The following is a 4,691-nucleotide window of genomic DNA, read 5'->3' as shown; positions in this document are numbered from 1 at the left end:
TTTCTATGAACAGATACCATACCCAAGTATTACATATCGGGCTGAAAGAATACTGCTACCTAACATTTAATAGAAGTATACTGCTGGTATTAACAATACTTCCTCCATTTTATCAGCGACTACCTAGCGTTAGGGCCCTGCCTGCATATGAATAGTTACGAATTTTGTGAGGCTATATTGGTGTCTAGCGTGAAGGGTATTATTTTATTATTAGAGCCTTGCCAGATATATTGTAACCACGAGTATACGTGGATGCGTAAAATTTTCAAGTGGAGAATAGGCTTTTAATCTATACGAAGAGAAGCGATAATAGCGTATCTTGGTCCAAATCGAAGACAGGTTAGTTGGTATATAGATACTAAGTACTGAGGCTTGCTATTAATAGACAATTAGTGTATGGACAGACCGCTTCTACTTGGCTTTAGAAAGAGAATAGCGTATATCGGGTATCTATTTGTTAGATTCGGGCGATATTTCCCGTGCTATGTATCGTAGCGAATGTTGGGCCAACATAGGAGTAACTAGCCTGTGTATGGACAGAGTAAACAAGTGAAAGATGAAGTCGTTGGCGCCCTATCGTATATTACTACCAACAACACGGGCTACGACACGTGTAAAGGCGGCCATAGATAGGAGGTAATAATCGTAAAAAATGTTAACTCACTTTAGCAAAGATAGTATAGATGTTCGAGAAAGATTTATGGATACCGTATTCTATGGCCGTGTAGTGTAGATTAGAGTACGGCTTGTAGTATTTCGTGGGGGAATCCACCCGAACTAAGGAGATCCGTAATCGAGGCTGAGTTACGAAGCGAAGACTTCAACACCAACACCAACAACAAAGTTGCGTCAGAGATAGTAGATATTAATCTAGGCTAAACACTCAATAAGACATTGCACATTAGGTAATTCAAAGAGAGGTATATATGAGCTCATTGAAGGGTTAGCTGGAATGCTAAAGTCTTCGTTGTTGTTCCGGGCGAAGAACCCGTATAGGTAAGTGGCGTGGCTGTGAAGGAACAAAGGAAAAAGAAAAAAAATTGTGGAGGTTGGAGGCTGGAGGGACGAAAAGAGGAAAGGAGGATGACGAAAAGTTAAATTTAGAGTTCAGAGTGGACATGGCTCTACCCGCCTTTCCGTCTCTAATAAGTTAACAAGGTCTAAGACGGTCTTTCCTATAACACTGCTCTCTAGTATGTACCTACCAAAGCAATGAATCAATTACCTAACCCAAGGTACCTACTAGTTCTACATGTAGTTAAGCTAGTGATTTCTTCTTTTTTATTATTCTTCGCTTCTTTCTTACCCTCTTCCTCTAATCCGTAAGCTCCTCGTGATGGCGGAACCCCCGAGACCGTGTTCAGCCCGATTCGGTCATGTGAGCCGCGGAATACGAATCTTACCCTGTCGGCATCAAATCGTTGCTCACCGTCTCGCGACGTGGGTGGGCGGCTTTCTTGTAAATTCGTTATTCGGTGACCGCCTACTACTATATTATGTGTGCACGTTAGCGTTATCTAGGTACCTATATCTAGGTATCTAATGTATCGCATCGTAGTCCTTAGGCTATTGAAAACGCGCCAAAAAGAAAATCTGCAATTCGAAATTCGAAATTTGAAACGGATGGAACCTTAGAGGTAGGTTTACCTAGTATAATCAGGTACCTAGGTACCTTGACTGCTTGAATAAAATAATATGGGGCTGTGCGCAACTCAATACCAAATTTGGTTTCGGAATTGTCGCGCGCTCCTGACGGAAGTATGGAGAGGAATCAGTGGATTGATTGACACAATTGGGGCTGTTTCAACCAAAGTGTCGGATCGATATCACAAGTAGCACAAGTCACAGGGCTGCATGCGCCATCTTTAACGCACGACCGATCGGCTCTCGGTTTGTAAGTGGCGTTTTCTTGGCGGTCTGGAGGGGTTGTCGTTAAACAAGATATCAAAAACAAACAAACAATTGGCTGGTGTTTTTGGGTGTTACATAGTAACAATTCCGCTTGGGAATTGTGAAGTACAACATCAAATACTGAAGTAAAATTGATATAGGAACTATGCTCCTCGAGACAACTTTATATCCGCCTTATATCCAAATGAATACAAACTATAATTAAATGCTATTAATTAATATTTGGATTGTAAAATATAAAAGCAAAAAGGTCCATCTTTAAAGATAAAAATGATAAAAAACAGATTTAAGATCAATGATGTAAAGATGCAAAAGATGCGAAAACGCAAAAAGATGACTTCGCCCAGGCTCGAACTGGGGACCTTCAGTGTGTTAGACTGACGTGATAACCAACTACACCACGAAGCCGCGCTTATTATTAAGTTTTCAAAATAGGGTCTAAGTAAACCGTCGCAAGCGGCGAAATTGCTTCCAACTCAATTCCATCTTGTGGGCAAACTTAGGCCGAAGCTCTCAAAGCTTAAAAGCCGTCTGGTCGCTAAATGTAAATTATGCGATAGGCTATTCCCGTTTGTGATCCCTGCGTAGCGTGCCTCTCGGTTGTACCTGGCATATATTCGCTAGAAACGGGGGACCCCTTATGCAGGCTGAGATTTGGCGTGCGCTAAAATGCTGCAGCTGAACCTAGGTACCTACGGCTGGCACCAATAGCTGCTGTATAACCGTTAGAACGGTTGGTTCCAGACAGCGCCGCGCCGCAGTCCAAGGCCTGCATAAATACCAAGTAAGGGGGCATGGCAATGCATCTTTAAATAACACCAAGGCTGAGGTAAGGTAAGGTGAGGTTAAATTCGGGTAATAAGGGTCGATTTGGTGAGGGCTTTGGGAAGGATGCATTTTTGAATCAGTACTACCGGTATTGAAGCAGTACTTTTGGAGGTAGGTCAAGTCGGTAACTGCCCAGGTGGGTTATTGAACGCAAACATAAGGTTAGTTAGTTATAGGTAACTGCCCAAAGTTAACTAAAAATGTACCTAAGGCTAGGGTTAACTATGGGGAATAATATATACGGGGAATACGCACAGGGATTCTCGATCCTATTGTTACATACTACTACCTGTATAAGGTAACTTCGGATTTAGGGATTTAAGAATTTATTAGGATGGAAGGTTTAGGAAGATGGATACGCACGCCACTAATAACAACTTCTTTTTCTGGGTCCGTGTCAATTAATCCAAGATAACGATGGCTCTTTTCATAGAACCTTTCCATTCAACTCCTGACAAGAATTCAATAGTAGATTCCAACCCATCCACCCATCCACTCATCCACTCATCCATCCACCTGATTCACTTACCCAAGATTACCCAAGAAATTCGCGAAACCTCAGGACTTCTAAGGCGGCACAGTCTAGTATATTTCAGTCTAGTCATTACCTATTCCATCCGTAGTGTTCTATAGTGCCGGCCTTTCGTAGCCTCTTTTTACTTAGTCTTGAGTTGTAAGTGATGGTAGGTAGAGCCTTAGGTACCTAACTGTTTACCTAGGTAAGTTAAATTATAGCTAAGAGCCGAATTTTAAGGCTGTCAGCATTGGACCGGGTTGTAGGACTGGGCGTACTTGAGGAATACCTTCCTGGACATCACCGAAGCGACAATGAACGTCCCATCAATGTACGAAGTAGTAGTAGTGCATCTCCATAATCTGCTCCTATCCACTCTTGTCCCCGGTTGAATGGCACGCTTAAAGATGCGCGACACACATTGATGACTAACGCGAAAGCGAGATATGTCATTTATAGTTGACGTCTTTTTCCCTGCTCGCTTTTTTATCGATAAAGAAGCCCATTTAATCGCATACTATTAGGTAGTCATATGAGGAGTGTGCGCTCAAAGGTCACGATCATCGGGGTTATTTGATGTTGTAGATGAGGTAGCGCGAGTTGTTTTTGGTGTGCAACGTCACTTTCATAGGATGGCGATGGGGTGATACGATCTGCTCGTTTTATTCTATTTTTTTTTTCTTTTTTTTCTTTACTGTGACTCGTGATAGCCCCTGGGATACGAACAGGGGGCTGTTGCGATGTGAGATGATGGGGCACAGCCAAGGGTATCCCTGTCACGCATTGGGCCATCAACTTTCTAATTATTCGATTGGTTTAACCGCTTCAGCAGAGCCACAAATCTGGAGCGCTCCCTGCTGGGCTGTCTCGGTTCTAACTGCCTGGGGTCTAGCACTCTTTCCGAGTCTGGACTTCTAAAGTTGTTGCTGACAGGGGACAGAAGAAGCCGTACCTACCCAAACAAGTAGGCTCGGCGTCCAGAAGTGGTCCTAGGACAGGCAGGGACTTCGGGTAGAGAGTAAGAGCGAGCAGACGAGGAAGGATATTCAATGGAAAGAGCTGGTTAACTACTGGATGACCACTGGATGGCTACTGGTTAACTAGGCCATAATTCGTAAATAAAATCATAGCCGTGCCCACTTCCCTGCCAAAAAAGTCCCCCTTTTCTTTCATTATTCCCACACCTTCGTTTACCGTACGACGCATTCCTCTCTACTGCTGTCTGTCTTACTGTGCAGCGTGGTCCGTCCGCTTCGTTTTGTTGAAAATCAATTTCTGTCTCTCGTTAAAACGGACCCATTCAGCTGATAATTCAAGTTTTAATAAATCTACTCCTGTCCCCCCCCCTTTCAACCCTGTGCTCTTCTGTTCATCAATCTCTTCACGATCACAGACTTGAGCAATCCTAGTCAATCCACTTGCTGCAGCACCGACCAAA

At 43.3% G+C, this 4,691-nt stretch overlaps 1 non-coding gene across 1 annotated transcript; it reads right to left on the bottom strand.

The window, feature by feature from the left end:
* Nucleotides 1–2,245: 2,245 nt before the first annotated feature.
* On the bottom strand, nucleotides 2,246–2,319 carry F4812DRAFT_t4. The gene has a single exon. It is a non-coding gene; the product is annotated as a tRNA-Val (tRNA).
* Nucleotides 2,320–4,691: the final 2,372 nt, after the last annotated feature.

The sequence above is a fragment of the Daldinia caldariorum genome (assembly GCF_022478825.1).
Source record: "Daldinia caldariorum strain CBS 122874 unplaced genomic scaffold F4812scaffold_1, whole genome shotgun sequence".
NCBI classification, from domain to species: domain Eukaryota; kingdom Fungi; phylum Ascomycota; class Sordariomycetes; order Xylariales; family Hypoxylaceae; genus Daldinia; species Daldinia caldariorum.
The sequence above is the reverse complement of the archived record's forward strand: the minus strand, read 5'-3'. Positions and strand labels throughout refer to the sequence as shown.